The sequence below is a fragment of the Lemur catta genome, unplaced genomic scaffold (genome assembly GCF_020740605.2).
Source record: "Lemur catta isolate mLemCat1 unplaced genomic scaffold, mLemCat1.pri scaffold_140_ctg1, whole genome shotgun sequence".
NCBI lineage: Eukaryota > Metazoa > Chordata > Mammalia > Primates > Lemuridae > Lemur > Lemur catta.
Genome location: NW_025423765.1, coordinates 4712 through 27509, shown reverse-complemented (window position 1 = coordinate 27509; position 22798 = coordinate 4712). Strand labels below are relative to the sequence as shown.

Genomic DNA, 22798 nt, shown 5'->3' with positions numbered 1-22798 from the left:
AGTCCTGAAAGAAAGAGAGCTTACGTAAGCTCTAGACCTCCTGAAAGAGTAACCGAATTCAAGAGGACTCATGCCTTATATGCAAGAATGTATTTGGAGCCAGAGGAACTCGGGCTTCTGGCTGGCCAGGTACTGAGTCCGGGAGGAGTATTTGATGTTTGCAGGAAAGGAGGTCACTCAGCATCTTGGTTAGAGCCCCAGAAATGTCAACGTAAAGAAAGAAGCTTGAGAAAGAAAGTCTAAATAATTTACTTGAGTGAAGGTGAGGACAGCTCCCTGGAAGACTCGGACTCATGTAACCTTGGATATGACCTTTGTTATGAGAACCCACAACAAGTGACTTAGGCAAAGATCTCAATCAGTTGAGGTTTATTACACCAAAGTTTGAGATGTTCCTGGGAAAAGCACAAACCACAGAAGCATCTGTGGTCTGTTTCACATTAAGGTGATGTGGAAACTCGGTATTTAACAGAAGTGGGCACACAGAAATAAAAAGCAGGGGGGAAGTGAGGTAAGTGGTTACATTCTTGTTAGACTTTTCTCAGTGCCCAGGAAATCTCCATTTTACATAAGGTAAGGTGAATTTTTGAAGAAAAAAAGAGAGTAAAGGAAGAACCAATTATGTAGATGTCCCTGGGTAGTTGGAAGAATGCTTGATCTTGTCCTCTGTCCCCTGTACCTGGGAAGAGAAGCCTGTAATCAACATTTCTGTGGAATCAGACAGACTTCAGATTGAGGAGTAGACTTAGCCTGCAAACCTAAAGTTACAATTTGTATGTCTTTGTTTATGGGAGGCCAGCTAAGAATTTCTTCGTGAATGATCTGTGGGGTCAGTCCTTGTAGATACCTGGATACCTGAGCCCTTTTACTTCTCACGGGGATCTGGCTGATGCATAACGTTAGTAAGAGCTGTTCATTTGGAAGCAGATGTTGCATGACTCGGCCTCCAGACTTCAGCTTCCCTTTTACATAAGCGGCGGGAGGGGGTTCTGAGATTTTTATTTTCTTTACAGGAGAAATTTATATGTAGTGTAATTATTCCTTACATATGTGTTGGTCTGTAAACTGGTTTGTAGAGTTATGTATGCTTGTCTTTTAAACTGTAGACTAAGAATATCCATAGAAGCTCTCATAATAAATAATACTGCTATTTCCATAAAAGTAGGAATACATTATTTAGTAGCTTAGTAGGCTTATTGTGGGATTAGTGTACTGTTATCTGGGAGGTTTCATGAGTATTCTGAAATAGCTGCAGAATTCATCAGACAAAGGAAAGTGATTATCATGAAACCAGTCTTCTCATATTTTCCTGCAGTTGCTGGGATAGCATGACATCTGCATTTATATTATTTAGACTAACGAGGGAAATTCTTTTTAAAATGTAAACCAGACCATGCATTTTTAAGAATTAGTAGAGCTTGAAAAGATCTTGTGAAAATTAAGTAAAATTGGGTTTGAAAAAACTGGATAAGATATGTCTACAGATTTGGTGCTCAAAAAAGCCACAGTGTGGAGAATACCAGTTTCTGTTACAAACAACGATTCCTGTATTTCTTTTCCTGCAAGTCATAAAGGCAAGTTTTGTGTGTGTGTGTGTGTGTGTGTGTGTGTGTGTGTGTGTGTGTGTGTGTTTACTTCTTCACACTTCCCAGTTCACAGAAGGGGCAAGATTTTTAACAAAAGACTATATGCTACTAACAAAGTACCTTGTGTTTAAAATAATAAAAAGGCATAAAAAAACCCAAAAAAAAAAGACTGTATGCATTGGGGCAGGTTGTGTTAAAAGTGATGAGGTACTACATGCATTGGAGCAGGTTAGTGAGGGATGGTGAGTCTTGGCATCAGGATTCCTGAGCAAGGGCCTTCAATTCCTTTGTCTCTCAGAAATTCTGCCAGTTCTGGGAAAAAACTCAAAAAAGTCAAATAGTTAGTTGAAAGTTAGAGGGTTCTGGTAATGAAGCCCTACTGGCCTGAGAATGTAAAACATCAGAGGGAGAGGATTATAAAACATATATAGATCGCTGAACTTTGTTCATAGGTCCAGGCACAATGGTACAGAGACGTTTATTTTTGAGATCATCTACTTTGTCAGACTTTTTCAATGATACTTTTTATATTTTATATTCAGTTTAAGAAGGACTTTTATTCCCCATACAAATGAACATGATTTCCCTTATTGTAAGGTAATAATCCTAAGTGCAGCTTTTTTTTTTTTTTTGCCATATTCTCTTCAGTCATCTGAAAGATTTGAGGCAATAATCTCACTTTTCTGATGTGATATGCAAGTCTCTGGACGCTATGTAATAATCTAACTTTCCTCATACATTTCAAACGCATCTTTTATTAAACCACTCCCATTTATTTTAAGTTTATTTCTCATACATCCTCTGGATGGATGGATAATATATAAACATATCATATAGACAGGTATAGATAAAAATGCATATTTGTTTAGAAAATGCTATTTTCACAATAGTGAATAATGTTTAGATTTTTTATGTCTTAAATCAACTCCACATAACATTTTTCATCTTTATGTTTGTATTTCAATAACACATACATATACAATGTATTAATTTTTAGTGAAATTCTGGGTTGAATGTAATCTTATTTTTTAGGACTTCAGTACCTATTTTGACAGTTGCAATTAACTTCAAGTTGTCTTTGCTGACTTTATTCACTTTTTACTTCAGGTAATACTACATTGTAAAAGCATATTGGAAGCTTCCTGTATTTATATGTTTAGCATCAGTTTCTAAAACCTGGAAATTATGTCATTTTGAATGTCTGGTACAGATAGAACATGTATACCTCAGTAAACATTCCCTATTAGTGTACTGGACTTTAAAGTCAACTAGAGTTTCCTCTGTGTGGTCATATTGATATGATATATAGTTATTTTCATTTACTGAACTTTCAGTGAACGTGTGTCTTCCTGTGTGCATCAAAACAACTGTCCTACTGCAGTTGTTGCTAATTTTATTCACTTGGTTAACGTTCTGTCTGACAGATTTTTCCACCGTAGAGTTAATTACCTCGTGAAGATTTACCAACTGATGTGTGTAAACTGTCACGTTTAATTTGGAAGCTCCTTTTTCTTTTTAGATTCTCTTTGCATATAGCTTACTTTGGAAAATGAAGGCTCTCATCTTCATTTTCTGGTCAGATAAACTGGGATTTGCCACTTACTGGGTGTTTGAAAGGCATTCCTCATGGACCAGGAGCTTTGACATCACTTGTGAGATTGTTAGAAATTCAGGCTTCACCCCAGATCTCCTGAATGAAAATCTGCATTTGAATAAGATCTCCAGTTCATTGTTTCACTCATTAAAGTTTGAGAGGTACCTTTTAACTCAGCGTTACTTTGTATCTGGAATATATATATTATATAGCTAATCCTGTATGATGTAAATGCAGCACTCAAAAATGTACATGGTTGCTGGTGCTTTGAATTTTACAACTGTATCATCTAGAAAACTATAGTATCTACACTGGTTTTGTGGATCTTATGTCATCCTCCTTCCTCAGATTTAGAGAATATTTCTATGTTAAAAATTGTCCTTTTAAACAATAGCAGTCACTCATTTGAGTGAGAACCAGTCCTCTCCCTCTCTCACTTCACCTGGAGTCACGTTAAGAACTCTTCCCACAGCCACATTGTAAATATGTGTTTTTCTTTCAGGAACTGTTGACATTCGGGGATGTGTCCATAAATTTCTCCTTGGAGGAGTGGGAGTGCCTGGACCCTGCCCAGCGGAATTTGTATAGGGATGTGATGTTAGAGAACTACAGAAACCTGTTCTCCCTGGGTGAGGATCAATTCAATACACAATTTCTATTCCACACTAAGGATTTCATAACCCTCCCTTGTGGAATGTTTTCTGGGAGTTTCTGCTTTATATGAATGAGTTTCAGATTATTCTTTCTAAGGAAAACTGGGGGATTTGTTGGTATAGAAAAAAAAATCTTCAACATTCTTTATCTGGACATTAATCTTACTCTTTTTTGAGCTGATCTGTATCTTTCACTCTAGATTAGTGGTAATCCCAGAAATTTAGTGGTATAAAATATTGTTGTCCACACCCTTAAATCCCATTTCCACCATCCGTTTTTAATTCACTAGGACTGGGTAATAGATGTAAGGACCCACAACTTTTAACAGTTCTTAAATATTGTCAAGATTCTATCAGAAAATGATACTTTTTGATTAATTTTCTAAAATCTTCCATAACATTTTCTCTTCTCTACTGAGCAGAGTACTCGGTTGGTAACTGGAGAATACCAGCAAGAGTGATATAAATTTTTCTAATAAAACAGGTCTTGCAGCCTCTAAGCCAGACCTGATCACCTGTCTGGAGCAAAGGAAAGAGCCCTGGAAGGTGAAGAGACATGAGACAGTAGCAGAACACCCAGGTAGGTGGAAGTGAGTGAAGCAGATGACACAGGTGAGAGGTCCACAGGTTAAGGAGGAAGCCAGACCTTAAAGTGTGGTTTGGAAAACTCTGCTCCAATGGAAATGGTTTCTGAACAGCCTGGGCTTCTTTCTCTTGTTCTCACATTTGGGCATCTCTGTCCCTTGTTCTTAAGCTATCGAAGGACTTGACCTTCCCTTCAGTGATCTTCCTTTGAGGTTACAGTGAAAAGCCAAGTCTTGTTGATGGCTTATAAGAGACTGCAGGATCTCACTGCTCTTGCATTGTTTTTCAGGACATGGGAATATCTATGTATGTTTTGAGAAACTCTGTTAAACCAGTTTTTAATTTTCCTTTTTTCATCATATGTGAAATGTGTGAGTGTAGTGGTGATATTGGTATTTGGTTTAGAAATTCCAGAACACTGGCCAGGCGCGGTGGCTCACGCCTATGATCCTAGCAGTCTGGGAGGCCGAGGTGGGTGAATCGCTCCAGCTCAGGAGTTTGAGACCGGCCTGAGCAAGAGCTAGACCCTGTCTCTACTAAAAATAGAAAGAAATTAGCTGGACAACTAAAATATATATATATATATATGTTAAAATAGAAGCATTAAGAATGGGCATAATACAACTTGCATTGGTGTCTGTGCATTGAAGGAACTAACACCTTTTCCAGCTTATGAGCCAGTTCCAGCAGGTAGAGATGTTCCCTCTTGGTACCCTTCCCTTCTTGGCTGATGGGATCTCCTTTGGGTTTACAGATAAGATGGGTTATAGCTGGGTGTCAGTTCTGCTGCCAGGTATGCAGTGAGGTCTGTCTTTAATGTGGGCTTCTTAGCAGGGGCTTGTGTAGCTGTAAATCCTGTCTTCATGAGCCTTCAGGACACTGATCTGTGGGGGAGGCACGTGCAGTTGGTTCTGCCTGGGGCAGGCCTGGTATCAGGTGTACGGATGAGCGTTGCTCCCGCTGAGGACGTCAGAGGGTTGCCCCAGCTCACTGCCTGGGTACCGTGGTGGGCAGGACTGGCCTAGGACTGTGGCTAAGAGGGATGGAACTGAGTCACAGAGCTGCTTCAGAGGCCACAGTGAGAACTAAGGTCTGTAGGACTGTCTCCATGACCACAAACGGTCATCGCTTCTCAGGTCTCTGGATAGGCAGCACCACTCCCAGACCATGACTGGGAGAAGCTGGAGGTGCCTACGTAGTCACTGCATAACTCTCAGCGGGACCAAGTTGAGTGGGCCATTTCCTGTTCTGTAGCTAAGACGAGGGTTTCCCAAGTTTGCCACATGAATGAGGGCCTGCCTTCTTAAAATAACCCTCCTTGGTATAGGGCTTTATCAGGGTTTTACGCCCTTCTCTCTGGATCCTGAAGCTCTCATAAAAGCACGGTTTTAAGAGTGATCTGACTATATCACCCAGGCTCATCTCCAACTGCTGGACTGAAGTGATCCTCTCACCTCAGCCTCCTAGTAGCCGAGATTACAGGTGTGAGCCACTGTGTTGGGCTGTCATAGAGGCACTTTTGTCATAGGTGGCTGCCAAATGTTCGTTGTTATGGGGAGATAAACAAGCGGGGGGCTTTTTATTCCATCATCTTCCTGATTTCACACTCTGTGTATTTTCACTTTCCATTTTATTCTATATTAAATTTTCTACAATTTTAGTTTCAAAAATTCAGAATAATATGCTAGAATTTCACATTATGCAAGAAATAAATTAGATAATCCATAGGTATCCCATAATAATTAAAAGGTTCACTTGAACGTTTGAGTTTACTGCAGGCAAAAACGAATCATTAGAATTGTCATCTACGGCCATAACACCCCCAATGTGCCTGATCTCGGAAGCTAAGCAGGGTCGGGCCTGGTTAGTACTTGGATGGGAGAATTGTCATCCTCTTTTCTCAACCGATATCTAAATTATAATATAATTTTTGCCAAATGTTTATTTTACATGGCAGTGACTCCCATCATATTTTTCAAAATTTATTTTTACTTTATGCTCAAATATAAGCTTTTCTTTGCTGCCAAGGATGAATTACAGCATTTTCAGTTTTTGTAAGAATAGCATGAATACTGTAATAACATAATAAAAGTTATCTTTAATGTTTTTAAATGCTTAGATATTCTGATTAGATCCTTTTGTTAATGATTGTAATACATTTTTTTTTTTTTTTTTTTTTTTTTTTGACAGAGTCTCACTTTGTTGCCCTGGCTAGAGTGAGTGCTGTGGCGTCAGCCTAGCTCACAGCAACCTCAAACTCCTGGGCTCAAGCGATCCTCCTGCCTCAGCCTCCCGAGTAGCTGGGACTACAGGCATGCGCCACCATGCCCGGCTAATTTTTTCTATATAGATTTTTAGTTGGCCAGATAATTTATTTCTATTTTTTTTTTTTTTAGTAGAGACAGGGTCTTGCTCAGGCTGGTCTCGAACTCCTGACCTCGAGCAATCCACCTGCCTCGGCCTCCCAGAGGGCTAGGATTACAGGCGTGAGCCACCGTGCCCGGCCTTTAATACATTTTTTGTGAAATTTTATTGCTGTATAGCATAGCAATGATTTAAAAAACCTGCTGTACATGGGTTTACAGTCATAGTTGAACATTGTAGTTATCCAGAAAAAAATTTTTTTAATGGTAAAGCAATATTTCACACAGGATTTTATGTCTAAACATTTCTTTTATTCTCGTTTTGCGATTCCATATTACTGTGTTTCTTTTTTACACGTCAGTTTTTTTGTGTGTTTGCTTTCCCTGTTGTATTAAAATTTTGGATGAAATCACAACACTTCTAAGGCAATGTGTGTTTAAAATATGAATGTGCCGTGTATATTAAAAATAACGTATGTGAGTTTGTCTCTACAAATATTACCCCAAGTTTGGCTATGACTATTCTGTGTATTTCTTTTTCTGGCTGGTTTTCCATGGTGGTTTCGTCCTGTCTGGGTGAGCAGTCACGGAGCTAGTCTTAAACGCGCCGTGCACTTCGTGAGGAATGCGTGTCGGCTTGGTAGGAGGGAGACGCTCCTGCGCTTCAGTGCGTTTCGGAGGCAACTGTTGCGTCGCATTCCAGACGGGTGGCGCCCGGCGGGGGCGGGTGCGGGTGCGGGTGTGGGTGTGGTGCGGGTGGCGCCTGGCGGGTGCGGGTGTGGGTGCGGTGCGGTGCGGGTGCGGGTGTGGGTGCGGTGCGGGTGGCGCCTGGCGGGTGTGGGTGTGGTGCGGGTGGCGCCTGGCGGGTGTGGGTGTGGGTGCGGTGCGGGTGCGGGTGTGGGTGCGGTGCGGTGCGGGTGCGGGTGTGGGTGCGGTGCGGGTGGCGCCCGGCGGGTGCGGGTGCGGGAGTGGGTGCGGTGCGGGTGGCGCCTGGCGGGTGCGGGTGTGGCTGTGGGTGCGGAGCCGAGGCGGGCTGCCAGGCGGGCAGGTGGGCAAGGGCCTCGTGTGTGTGTCCCGCGTGAGCGCGGCACTGCCCTTCCCCGCGCCCGCGTGGGCTGCGAGCTCGCCGGGCCCTCCGCGGGCCGGGGCCTGGTCGCTCGCGTGCAGACACGCGTGGAAAACCGCAGTTGGACGGGCCCCACGGCTGCGGGACCTGGATCGCACGGCCCACGGGGAGCGCGCAGCCGGCGGCAGTGCGGGCCGAGGGTCGCTCCGCGGCGGCTGCAGACCCCGCAGTTGGGGCTTGCACCTTTTTGCCCACATCCTTAATGGCGCATTTTATGTTGTTCATTGTTAAACTCAATAAATATACCTCTTGTTGTTTAAAAAAAAAAAAGGTCATTTTAAAAAATGCATAGCTACTTTAGCTATCTTTTTGAATTATTTAAAAATAAGAACATTTACCACCTTAAATGTTTTTAAGTGTACATTTGATTAATAGTAGGTGTATTTTTATTGTTATGCACAAGACCTCTGGACTTTTACGTCTTGCAAAGCTAAAACTAAACACCTATTAAGTAACAACTGCCCATTTTACCCTCTCTCCAGCCCTTGGCAAAACTCATTCTATTTTCAGTTTCTGAATTTGACTGCTTAAAATACATCATATTAAGTGCAATCCGAAACTCTCTGTCACCTTGTTACTGGCTAATTTCAGTTAGCCGGATAATGTCATGGTTTGTCTTTATAGAATTTGGCAATATTTTCTTTCTTTTTCTTTTCTTCTTTTTTTTGAGACAGGAGGCAGGGTCTCAGTCTGTAGCCTGTGGTATAGTGCATTTAAGTGGTCCTCTTGCCTCAGCCTCCAGAGTAGCTGGGACTGCAAGCACACACCACCATGCCCAGCTGATTTTTCTGTTTTTTGACAAGACAACAGTTTCAATATTTTGCTCAGGGTGACCTTAAACTATTGGCCTCAAGCAATCCTCCTGCCTTGGCCTCCCAAGGTGCTAAGATTATAGGCATGAGTCACCACACCTGGCCTAAGATTTTTATTTTTAAGGCTTAATAATATTCCATTGTCTTTATCTGTTCATCATGTGAGTGACATCTGTTATCCATGCCTCTGGCGTGTGTGGGGTGATGCTACAGTGAACGTGGGTGTGCACACATCTCTAGCTTCTGCACTGCATACTTGGGATGGAGACCCAGACTTGGGATTTCTGGATCATATGTTACTTTTCATTTTTAATTTTTTTAGTATTCTTCATATATTTTTCATCATGTCTGCATCATTTATTCCCACCAGTATTTCAAAAAACATTCCTGTATATCTTTGACAAACTTTTTTTTATATTGCCCGTTCTGAGTGTGAGGTGATATTTCACTGACTTTGCATTGCATTTCTCTAAAATTTAGTAATATTGCGTATCCTTTCAAATGCTTGCTGCACGCTTGTGTATCTTTGGGAAAATGTCAGTTCAATTCTTTGTTCATTTTTTAATTGAGTTATTCAGTTTTTGTTTTATTTTAGTTTATGTATTCTGAGTATTAACTCCTATCATATATGTGACTTACAGATATTTTGACCCATTTCTTAGGTGGCATGTTCATTCAACTGAATGTTTTCTTTTATGTACATAAATTCTGAAATATCGTTTAGTCCCACTGTTCTGTTCTGTTCCTTTGCTTATGCATTTGATGTCATATCCAAAAGAACAACGCTAAGACTAATGTCATGATCTTTTTCCTATATATTCTAAGAGTTTTATTAGTTATATTTTTTATGTTTTAAGTATTTAACCCATTTAAAAATATTTTTGTACGTGGTGCAAGGGATTAGTCCAACTTCAGTTTTTTTTTATATAGGTATCCAGTTGTCAACAGCATTTGTTGAAGAGACTCTCTTTTTCCATTGGGTGGTCATGGGCACCCCTGTGAAAACCAGTTTTTTGGGCTCTCTATTCTGTTTTGTGATCTATTTGTCTTTATGCCAGTATCACATTGTTTTTATTTTTGTAGCTTTGTGATACATTTTGAAATCAGGAAGTGTATTGTCTCTTGGTTCTTCTTTTTAAAGGGTATTTGGCTAATCCTAGTTTCTAAATAAATTTTAGAATTTTTAAAATACTTTTGTAAAAAAAGGTGCCAGTGGGATTGTGAGAGAGAGGTTACATTGAATTTATCACTGTGGGTATTACTGACATGTTAATAATATCAAGTAGTCCAATTCTTGAGCAAGAATATGTTTAAGAGTATGGTTAATATCCACATCTTTTTGGATTTGCCAGTTTTTCTTCTGCTTTTCATTTCTGGTTTCATTTCATTTTGGTCAGCATGCACTGTATGATTTCAGTCATCTTAAATTTGATCAGACTTGATGTGTTCTAATATAAGATACCATGTGTAATTGAAAACATTGTATATTTTGCTGCTTTTGACTTGAGAGTTCTGTACATGTCTGTTAGGTTTAATTGGTGTATAATGCTGTTTGAGTTTTCTATTTTATTATTGAGCTCATATCTGATTTTTCTATTCATTTTTGAAAGTGGGGTCTTAGTCACCGTGTTACAGTGTATTTCTTGCTTCACTTCTGCCAATATTTGTTTCATATATTTGAAATATGTAATGTCATATATACATGTGATGTAATATTATACAACACATTATATAATATATGTAACCTATACATGTGCTTTTAGATACACTTACATACATATATATTTTACTGTTATAGATTCCTGTAAATGGACTCATTTTATCATTTTGTAATATCAGTCTTTGTTTCTCATGACCGTTTTGACCAAAAGTGTATTTTTTTTTTTTTCCTTTGGAGATAGTCTTGCTCTGTCACCTTGGCTAGATTACAGTGACATCATCATAGCTCACTGCAGCCTCAAACTCCACAGCTCAAGTGATCCTCCTGCCTCAGCTTCCCAAGTACCTGAGGCTACAGACATATGTCACCATGCCCTCCTAATTTTTCTGTTTAGTAGAGATAGGGTCTCACTCTTGCTCAGGCTGGTCCTCAAACTCCGGAGCTCAAACGATCCTCCTGCCTCAGCCTCCCAGAGTGCTAGGATTGCAGGCATGAGCCACCATACCTAGACATAAAGTATATTTTGTCTAATATAATTATGCCCCCTACGCCCACTTGTAGTTACTATTTTCATGGAATATATTTTTTTTATTTTTTTATTTTCAGCCTATTTGACACCTTAGAGCTAAAATGAGTCTCTTGTAGACAGAATATTGTAGAAACTCATTTATTCTTCTTTTTTTCTTTCATTTTTTAAAGTATATTTAAATCTTTTTACTTTTTTTTTAAAGACTAGTCAAGTGCAGTAGTGAGAAGGGAGAAAGTAGTAGAACAGGAGTTTAATCTGTAACTGACTGTGAACAATCAAGTGAGATAACTCACTACCTTCGGACCAGCCAAAACTCATGTATTCTTAATCCATTCACTCATACTATCTTTTTTATATTAAAGAGTTTAGTCCATTTATATTTAAAGTAATTATTGAAAGAAGTGAAATTACTCTTCAGTTCTTGTGTCGTTACCCTCATTTCTTCTCTTAATGCCTTCATTTTATTGCTTTTGTATTACCTTCTTTGATTGTTTTTGTTTTCTTTTGCATAACATATATAGATATATAGGTAGTTTCTTTTTGAACACCTGGACAAATGGAGAGTACAGAAACATTAGCAACTTAACTTCATTTGAAATAAAAAAACCACAGCTGTTTACACCCCCACTTTGTTATTAACGTGAAAAATTATATTATTTTATATTGTGCATGTATTAATAGAGAACTTTCAGATTTCTGAAATAGTGTGCTGAAATTTATGTTTTATAAAATCTGAATTAGATAATTAGCATGCACCTCACATTTATTAAAATGACTGGTTCGTATCTTTCAATTTGTTGCCTGCAAATATTAGCATTTTCATCCAATGTTACCAACCTTTATCTGAATGATAACATAATTTATTCCTAATTGTGCATCTTATATATGAGTTTCACACCATATTTTACAACATCCATATTTTACCTGTATTAAGAAATTTAACACTTTTGTTTTGCTTCTGAAACCTGGAGTCAGCCTTTCTCTTTTGTGTAAGAGCAGCAATATATTAATAACATAAGACAGCAGTTGCTCTAGTGTCATTTGAATGCCTAATCTTTAAAATTTTTTTATCAAAGCTTTTTTATGAAAGATTATAATATGTTTTTGTGAAGTAATACTGCCCTAACCTTATGGTAATGATTTAAAATCTGTGCTCTTCATGGATGCCCAGTCATTCTTGAAAATTATAGTTATCTAGAATTCTTCAGTAATACACTACGCTTATTCAGAATTTCATGGGTTAAAATTTTTTTAAATTTTGTTTTGTAGTTTTATAGTTCTGTTTCATTTTTAAAGTAGGTTACCTCACATCAGTTAGTTATGTTTTTAGTTTTTACCTGTACACTTTAAGACATTGTGTAGCAAAAGTCAAGTATAAATCAGTCATGTTTGCCAATGTGATTTTCTTTGTGTTTGTTTGCCTGTATAAATATTACTCCTAATTTATTTATGAATAGTATTTTTTTCTTGGTTGGTGGTCAGTGGTTATTTTATCCTGTGTCTAGGTGAATAGCCATGAAAATTTTATTAATTTCAACAGGTATTTATTGGTGAATATATATTATCCTTGTGTGAAACATTTGAAGATAATTTTTGAAAAGCTTGAAAACACTGTTTTTGGTATTATTGTTTATTTTTCATTGTAAAAAAACACATGAAATTTACAGTGTTAAATATTTTGATTATATGCTTTAGTCATGTAAAGTATGTTGACATTGTTATGCAACATAAGTCTCTAGAACATTTTTGTCTTGTAAAACTGAAACTCAACATACATGAACCAACTACCTATTTTCCCCACTGTCCTTTACAAACACTATTCTATTTTTTTGTCTCTAAAAATGTAACTACTTTATATTTTTTATATAAGTAGATTTGTGAAGTATCTGTTTTTTAGGGGAGACTGGCTTATTTCACTTAACAATGTCAAGACTTTTCTTTATCATAGATGTTAGAAAATTTCCTGCTTTTTAAAAGCAGAGTAGTATTCCATTATTTTTATATGCCAAATTATATTTATCTATTCGTTTTGTGAGGCAAGTTTGGTTTGTTTTCACATACTGGCTTTTATGAATAATGTTACAAGGAATATGTGTGTCCAAATAACTCTTCATATGACCGTTTATGTGATAGTTTTATATCTGCCCTGTTTTTTTTCCTTGGTCTCGTTGTCTGCCGTTACGCTAGTAGCGCACTGCTTTGATTACTGTGCCTTTGTAACATGTCTTGAAGTCAGAAGGTGTGGTGCGTCCAACATTGTTTCTTTTTTTGGAGATTGTTGGGCTCTTCATGTACTTTGGCATTCCACATGATTTTTGAACTGCTTTTTCTTTTTCTGCAAAGTATGACATTGAAAATGTTAAAGAGATTGCATGGAATTTGTAGATCATTTTGGGCAGTATGGACATATTTACGATAGTGAGTCCTCCAACCCTTGAGCAAGAGCATTCTCAAGAATGTGTGATTTAGTTTCCATTTATTTGTGGATTTTCTGGCTTGCCTTCTGTTATTGATTTCTACTTTCATTCCATTTTGGTTGGTCACAAACAATAATCTGTAAGCTTTTAATTTGTAAAAGTTTATAAAGAATTGTTTAGTGTCCTAACAGATGTTCAGTCCAAAAGAGTGTCTTATGAACTATTGAAAAGATTGTGTATTGTGCTGTTGTGTGGAGTGTTCTTTAAATACGTATTAGATATACTTGTTTTATAGTGCTTTCAAGTTTTCTGTTCCCTGATTAATATTGTGTCTTGCATTATTATTATTATTATTATTATTTTTTTTTTTTGAGACACAGTCACATTTTGTTGCCCGGCCTAGAGTGAGTGCTGTGGCATCAGCCTAGCTCTCAGCAACCTCAAACTCCTGGGCTTAAGTGATCCTCTTGCCTCAGCCTCCCGAGTAGCTGAGACTACAGGAATGCACCACCATGCCCGACTAATTTTTTTCTATATATATTTTTAGTTGGCCAGATAATTTCTTTCTATTTTTTTAGTAGAGACGGGGTCTCACTCTTGCTCAGGCTGGTCTCGAACTCTTGACCTCGAGTGATCCACCCGCCTCGGCCTCCCAGAGTGCCAGGATTACAGGCGTGAGCCACTGCACCCGGCCACATTATTATTCATTACCAAAAGTAGGGTATGGAAATATCCTAACATTATTATATTGCTATGTATTTCTTGATTCAGTTTTGTGAATGTTTGCTTTACATGTTTGGCAACCCTGATTTTATACAGATAGATATATAACATTATATATATAAATATATAAAAGTAAATGATAGGTTCCCAGTGAATGAATACTTTTTTGTTATTTAATATCTTTCTTTGTCTTTTATAACAGTTTTTACTTGAAGTATATTTTATGAAATAGGAGAATTTTTGCCTCAAAATATACTGTATATGCCTAATTGTGACCTCCCCTACTGTCATTGGACTAAAATTTGCTTGGAATGTCTTTTTCTGTCCTCCCAATTTTAGTCCATTTTGTTCATTTGATTGATGATGAGTCTCTTGCACACAATACAGAGTTGCTTTTTTTGATTTTCTTAAATTCCTGTCTTTATTCAATTGTCTTTTGATTGTGAATTTCAGCCCCTGAATATTTATATAAATTTCTGAAAGAGAAGGACTTACTATTGCCATCTTATTATTATGATTATTTTGATTCTTGTAGCTATTTTGCCCCATTTTTCTATCTTTGTGTCTCATTGTGTTTTGTAGTCACATGCTTTGACTCAATTCTTATTATTTTAGTGTGTCGTTATAGATATTGTGGTTAGTGATTATACAATGCTTCTTATAGTTACAAGAATCTATTTAAACTGGTAACACCTTAACTTTAGTTGTATATAAAAATTCTTCGTCATTACTTCTGCCCTCGACTTTTGTTATTGATATCACCAATTATATCTTTTTACATTGTACACCCATTAATGGAGGTTTAGTGGTATTTTTTTGTTTTTGTTTGCAAGTATTAGAGCATGACTAAAAGTGTTTTCTGTACTTTCATTATAATACTACAGAATTTTACTTAAGTGTACTTATGTATTTTTCCAGGAAAGCTATCTATTTTCATGTGAGTTTGTGTTGTTTTCTAGCATCTTTTTATTTTCAATGCAAGGGGCTCTCTTTGGCATTTTTTTGTGGGGCATGTCTAGTGGTGATAAACCTTTTCAGAATCTAATTATCTTGATCAGTCTTTATTTTTCTTTATTTAAATGGGCAGTTTTGCTTAATATGTTGTTTCTGCTTTGAAGTTTTTATTCTTTTTGCAATTGACACATCATTTTTGCTCCGCTGCTTTCAAGATTCTCTTGTTGTGTGTGATTTCCAAAACTTTGCTTATTATCTGCCTTGTTAGGTGTCCCTTGGTGTCTCTCCTAGCTGAAGTATGTTGAGCTTCTTGATTTTTTATGTCTTTATTCTTACATTAGAAAATTTCTCAGTCATTTATTATCATATGCTTCAGCTAAACAATTTAATTTCTTTTTATGATTTTATTTTTCATTGATATTCTCATTTTCCTGATTTCATTTCGTAGTCAGTATTCTCATTTCACTCATTAAGCATCATTCACATGGTTATTTTATTTTATTTTATTTTATTTTTTTATTTTTCTTTAATTTTAGAGACAGAGTCTTGCTCTGTTACCCTGGCTTGAGTGCCAGGGGAATCATCATAGGTCACAGCAACCTCAAATTCCTGGGCTCAAGCAATTCTCCTGCCTTATCATCTCCAGTAGCTTAAACTACCAGTTTGCACCAACACACTAGCTAATTTTTCTATTCCTGGTAGAGACAGGGTCTCACTCTTGTTCAGGCTAATCTCAAACTCCCAACCTCAAGTCATCTTCCCACCTTAGCCTCGCAGAATGCTAGGATTGGAGGAGTGAGCCACTGGGCCCAGCCCAGATGTTTATTTTTAATTTTTTTTTTCAGTTACTTTATACATTTCCATTCCTTGGTGGTTTATTTCTGATTATGTTGTTTGTTTGATTGGGCTATGGTACCCTGATATTTTATGTGTGTTGTAATCTTTGGTAGAGATTTGAGGATTAAAAAAAGCCACTTTTCAGAAACTTTATCAAAGTGACTTTCTCTTGGGAAACTCTGGAAACAATGGACTGTACTAGAGATAGAAGAAGCCCCAAATCTGCTCTGAAGATGTTTCTTCTGTGGAATTTTGTGTTTATTTTCCAGTTAAAACAATTTTCTCACATTTCTTCGGAAGAGCCTGTCATCATTTGCTACACCTGTTCCCTGTCTGTGGTATTAAAGTCCCTCTGCTGCTGTAACAATCTTTTACCTTTGGTTTCAGAACACCGAGTCTGCCCTTCAAATCATAGCACTGTTCTTTGAAGCACCCTGTCTTATGGTAGATAGAAACCAGTCTTTGTAAGTGCCCCAAAAAGCCAGAAGGATGGTCACGGCTGTCACTATTTTCTTTCTCTGTTAAGGGAGAAACTGGGGTTTGGGAATTTACTTTTGTATGCACTGTGTTATATTAAGGAGGAAAGGCCATGATGGGTAAATATAACAGACTCTTCTTTCTCTTCTGTGTGGCTCTTGGCATTGTGCTCACCTGGTGTGCTGCAAACTCTGACCTAGCAATTAGAATTCCCACAAAGGCAATTTTGTCAGTATAATTTTGTTCTATTTATTTATTTAAAAGAGAATTAGGGTCTGTATATTGTATTATGCCATCTTGCTAATGTGCTTGGTATAATTTTACATGTTGAATTTGTAATGTATATTAATCTGATTCAGAAAAAAAGACACAAGTGGAATAATTTGTTATTTTTTAAATTTCTTTCAGCTATGTCTTCTCATTTCACCCAACACCGTTTGCCAGAACAGAGCATAAATATTTCATTTCAAAAAGTGATACCGAGAAGATACGGAAGCTGTGGCCTTGAGAATTTAAACTTAATGAGAGATTGTGAAAGTGTGGGTCAGTGTAAGGAACAGATACAGTGTTATAATGGACTTAACCGATGTTCACCGACTACCCACACCAAAATCTTCCAGTGTAATGAACGTTTGAATGTCTTCAAAAAATTCTCAAATATACATAGATACAAGATGCGACATCCTGTAGCGAAACCTCTTAAAAGTAAACAATGTGGGGAGGGCTTTAACCAATGCTCACATATTACTGAACGTGAGAAAATTAATGATGGTGAGAAACCTTACAAATGTACACAATGTGGCAAAGTCTTTAAATCTTGCTCAAGTCTTTCTAATCATAACACAATTCATACTGGAGAGGCAGCCCACAAATGTGAAGAATGCGGCAAAGCCTTTAATCAGTTGGCACATCTTACTAGGCATAAGAGAATTCATACCGGAGAGAAACCCTACACATGTGAAGAGTGTGGAAAAGCGTTTAAGGAGTTCTCCTATCTTACTACGCATAAGAGAATTCATACTGGAGACAAACCCTACAAATGTGAACAATGTGGCAAAGCCTTTAACCAGTTGTCATATCTTACTATGCATAAGAGAATTCATACTGGAGAGAAACCCTACACATGTGAAGAGTGTGGAAAAGCATTTAACTGGTGCTCATACCTTTCTGCACACAAGAGAATTCATACTGGAGAGAAACCCTACAAATGTGAAGAATGTGGCAAAGCCTTTAATCAATTGTCACATGTTACTATTCATAAGAGAATTCATACTGGAGAGAAACCCTACAAATGTCAAGAGTGTGGCAAAGCATTTAACTGGTTTTCATACCTTACTGCGCACAAGAGAATTCATACTGGAGAGAGACCCTACAAATGTGAACAATGTGGCAAAGCCTTTAACCACTTCTCGTATCTTAGTACACATAAGGCAGTCCATACTGGAGAGAAACCCTACAAATGTGTAGAGTGTGGCAAAGCCTTTAACCAGTTGTCATATCTTACTATGCATAAGAGAATTCATACTGGAGAGAAACCCTATAAATGTGAAGAATGTGGCAAAGCCTTTACCAAGTTGTCAAATCTTATTATGCATAAGAGAATTCATACTGTAGAGAAACCCTACAAATGTGAAGAGTGTGGCAAAGCATTTAACTTGTTTTCATACCTTACTGCGCACAAGAGAATTCATACTGGAGAGAAACCCTACAAATGTGAACAATGTGGCAAAGCCTTTACCCAGTTGTCATATCTTACTATGCATAAGAGAATTCATACTGGAGAGAAACCCTACAAATGTGAAGAATGTGGCAAAGCCTTTACCCACTGCTCATATCTTACTATTCATAAGAGAATTCATACTGGACAGAAACCTTACAAATGTGAAGAGTGTGGCAAAGCATTTAACTGGTGTTCATACCTTATTGCACACAAGAGAATTCATACTGGAGAGAAACCCTACAAATGTGAACAATGTGGCAAAGCCTTTACCCACTGCTCATATCTTACTATGCATAAGAGAATTCATAATGGACAGAAATCCTACAAATGTCAAGAATGTGGCAAAGCCTTTAACCAGTTTTCATATCTTACTAAGCATCAGAAAATTCATAATGGAGAGAAACCCTACAAATGTGGAGAATGTGGCAAAGCCTTTATCTACTGCTCATATCTTACTGTTCATAAAAAAATACATACTGGAGAGAAACCCTACAAATGTATAGAATGTGGCAAAAACTTTAAGCAGTTCTCATACCTTACTAAACATGAGAGAATTCATACTAAAGAGAAACCCTACAAATGTGAAGAATGTGGCAAAGCCTTTTTCTACTGCTCATATCTTACTATGCATAAACAAATTCATACTGTAGAGAAACCCTACAAATGTCAAGAATGTGGCAAGGCCTTTAAGCGGTTCTCGTATCTTACTGTGCATAAAAGAATTCATACTGGAGAGAAACCCTACAAATGTGAACAGTGTGGCAAAGCCTTTACCCAGTCCTCATATCTTACTATGCATAAGAAAATTCATACTGGAGAGAAACCTTACAAATGTGAAGAGTGTGGCAAAGCATTTTATTGGTATTCATACCTTACTGCACACAAGAGAATTCATACTGGAGAGAAACCCTACAAATGTAAAGAATGTGGCAAGGATTTTAGCCATACCTCTCAGCTAAAGGTACATAAGGTAGTTCATACCGGAGAGAAGCCCTACAAATGTGAAGAATGTGGCAAAGCCTTTAGCCAGCGCGCATCTCGTACTGTACATAAGAGAATTCATAGACAAGAAACTCTACAAATGTGAAGAATGCAGGAAAGTCTTTAAATATTGCTTAAGGTTTTCTAGTGATGCGATAATTCATACAAGAGAGAAACCCTACAAATATAAAGAATGTTTCAAAGCCTTTACCTGGTGCTCTTATCTTCCTGTACATCAAAAAATTCATACATGGGCAGAATCCTAGAATTGTAAACAAAGTGTGAGAGTCTTTAATAACGTTAACTGGTTACATATTTCTCAACATCAGACGGTCATGCTGGGTAACAATGATATAAATGTACAACTTTCAAAGTGTCTTTTAGAAGGTAGAAGTTTTAGAGTGTCATGAGAATATACTGGGAAGAGTAGTACAACTTTAAAGAGTAGTGGAAGACTTTTACTTGTATCACAGATCTTATTGTGCATAGGATAATCTATACCAGAATAAATCATTAATTGCTCAAATTTTATTTAAGTTGAGACAATTTGGAGTGGAGAGGAACTCTACAAATGTAATAAATGCAGAACATCTGTTCAAAAAACACATCTTAGAAAACACCAGAGTTGATACTAAAAGATATTTTACAGATGCCACAATGTGAAAAGGTATTTAATCAAAAATCCAGTCTAGGTAAACATTAGAGGATTCCTGGTAGAAAGACTTAAGGCACCAGTATACTCAGAAATTACTCTACAGCAGAGTGTTGGCTATAGAGAATGATTCAAAGTTAAAATAGTTAGAAAATTTATGTGTATGTAGGTTTAAAAGGAAGAGATTGATTTATGGTGAGTTACGACTATCCTGAAAATATCCTGTTTTGCATTAAAAAGTTTAGATATTTGAAAACTAAATATTGATGCAAATTACTTGATGCTATGGCTTAGAGTTTTTGTAAAATGAAAGGTTTTTATATTAGGTGAGAATTATTAGCTTACTTTTCTAAGGAATATTAAGGACAGTGAAAGGTAAGATGCGTAGAGAGTCTAACTGTAGAGTCTCTGTGTGATTGACTTGTTAAGAGCCTTGTAAGTGATGTCAGAAGTAGGTGTGATGAGTAATATTCTTCTACATTATAATTACAAACCATTTGAATTTCAGAAGTAAATTGTTTTGCAAATTGTATTAGGGTAATTCAGGTAATAAAACATAGTAGATCTTGCAATGCCTTTTTAGAAGAGTATTGTGAACTTAATTTGTTGTAATAGAACAAAATTTTGTTTAATTTGTCATCTGTTGTGCAAAAATAAAGTATTATCATGCCACCAACATTAACGTATCCCATCTTATTCAAGGTTGTAGGTGCCAGGTGGTAGCAATATACTCCTGGGGAACATAGTAGAATAACATCTGTAGTGATTTTATTCCAGTAGGCTTTAAAGTGCAAATAATTTTAAGAATATTATTTCTATAGGTTATATTTTTATTCTTTATATAGCTTAAGGGTCATTATAATGCTTATGATGAAGTGTTATGGGAGTATAATTAAAATCCACACATTTCAGAATCCTGAATGACTATTTGCAAAATGTCATGCTATGTTTCTCTTTGAACATGTGGCCACTCTGGCCTACAAAACACATACATACTTTTATTTTTTACTTACATGCAATGAAAAAGATTATTATCTCATGCTAAAGGAAAACTTTAGTTGTAAGAGTATTATGGAGAAAGTAGTTATTTTTGTGTGCATATTACTTTTGAGAAAAAAACACTTTAGAGTGAAATAGGTAATTTCAAACGATTTATTAGGAAAGTAGAAACCTCAAAGATTCTGTAAGTATATATATATACATATACACACACATATATATACATATATATATGTGTGTGTGTGGTTTTTTTTTTTTTTTTTTTTTTTTTTTTTTTTTTTTTTGAGACAGTCTTGCTCTGTTTCCCGGGCTAGAGTGCCGTGGCGTCAGCCTAGCTCACAGCAACCTCAGACTCTTCGGCTCAAGCAATCCTACTGCCTCAGCCTCTTGAGTAGCTGGGACTACAGGCATGGACCAACATGTCCGGCTCATTTTTTCTATATATATGTTTAGTTGTCCAGTTAATTTATTTCTATATTTTTAGTAGAGACGGGGTCTCGCTCTTGCTCAGTCTGGTCTCGAAATCCTGACCTCAAGCAATCCTCCCACCTTGGCCTCCCAGATTGCTGGGATTACAGGCGTGAGCCACTGTGCCCAGCCTATATTTTGTTTTACACTGAATTCATTTCTCTAAAATGTTATGGCTCCTGTTTCAAAATTTCAGCGTGAATATTCTTTGGTTTTAATATTCTTTGGTTTTAATTCTCTCTTACTCATGCTACAATTAATACATGATTTTTTTCTAAGCTTAATGAAGTATTTTTGTTTGGCCTGTTCTGACATTATAAGAATTATTTTTATTAAATTGAATGTATTGACAGTACAATTTTGTATACCAAATATTTGTATACAAATAGTCCCAGATACAAAGTCATCATTTTCACCTTTGTGATTTTGAAATTTCTGTAACGTTCAGCATTAGACGGTTATTTAAAATATTCATCTCTGGTTCTTTGTCAGAGATGCTTTCATGTATTCACCTGTTTACATTTAGAAATATGTAAAATGCTACTGAGAAGATATGGAAGTGATGGCCTAGAAAATTTAAACTTAATGAAAGACTGTGAAAGTGTCAGTGAGTGTAAGCAGCAGAACGGATGTTATAATGGACTTAACTAATGTTCACCAACTACCCACACCAAAATATTCTAATGTAATAAATGTTTGAAAGTCTTGGAAAAATTGTCAAATCTACATAGACATAAATTGAGGTATACTGTAGAGAAATTTTGTAGAGAAAGTGGGGAAGCCTTTAAACAATGTTCACGTATTACTGAATTTAAGAAAATTCATACTGGAGAGAAACCTCACAAGTGTGAAGAATGTGGTCAAGCTTTTAAGTGGTGGTCACGCCTTACTACACATCAGACAATTCATAATGCGGAGAAACCCTATAAATGTGAAGAATGTGGCAAAGCTTTTAACTGTGGTTTGTGCCTTACCAAACATAAGAGAATTCATAAAGGAGGGAAACCCTACAAATGTGAGGTATGTGGCAAAGCTTTTTACTATTGTTCATACCTTAGTAAACATAAGAGAATTCATATAGGAGAGAAACCCTAGAAATGTGAGGAATGTGGCAAAGCCTTTAACCAATGCACATACCTTTGTATACATAAAAGAATTCATACTGGAGAGAAACCCTACAAATGTGAAGCATGTGGCCAAGGTTTTAACTCTTGTTCATACTTTGCTAAACATAAGAGAATTCTTACAGAAAAGAAACCCTACAAATATGAAGAGTGTGGCAAAGCCTTTAAGTGGTGCTCAGTCCTTACTTCACTTAAGAGAATTCATACTGGAGAGAAACCCCACAAATAGGAAGCATGTGGGAAAGATTTTATCTCATGGTCAGACCTTACTAAACATAAGAGAATTAATACTGGAGAGAAATCCTATGAATATGAACAATGTGGCAGAGTCTTTAACCAGTACTCAAACCTCTATAAACATAAGAGAATTCATATAAGAGAAATCTTACAAATGTGAAGAATTTGGGAAAACCTCTACCTAATGCCCTTACCTCACTACATATGAGAGAATTCATACCTAAGCAAAATTATGCAATCATAAAGGTTGTGGGAAAGCCTTTAGTAACTTGTCACATATTACTCTACATCGGAGAGTCAT

General features: G+C 36.9%; 1 pseudogene; it reads left to right on the top strand.

Moving 5' to 3' along the window:
- Window positions 1–87: 87 nt before the first annotated feature.
- Window positions 88–22156, top strand: LOC123629352 (annotated as a pseudogene).
- The last annotated feature ends 642 nt before the right edge of the window (window positions 22157–22798 follow it).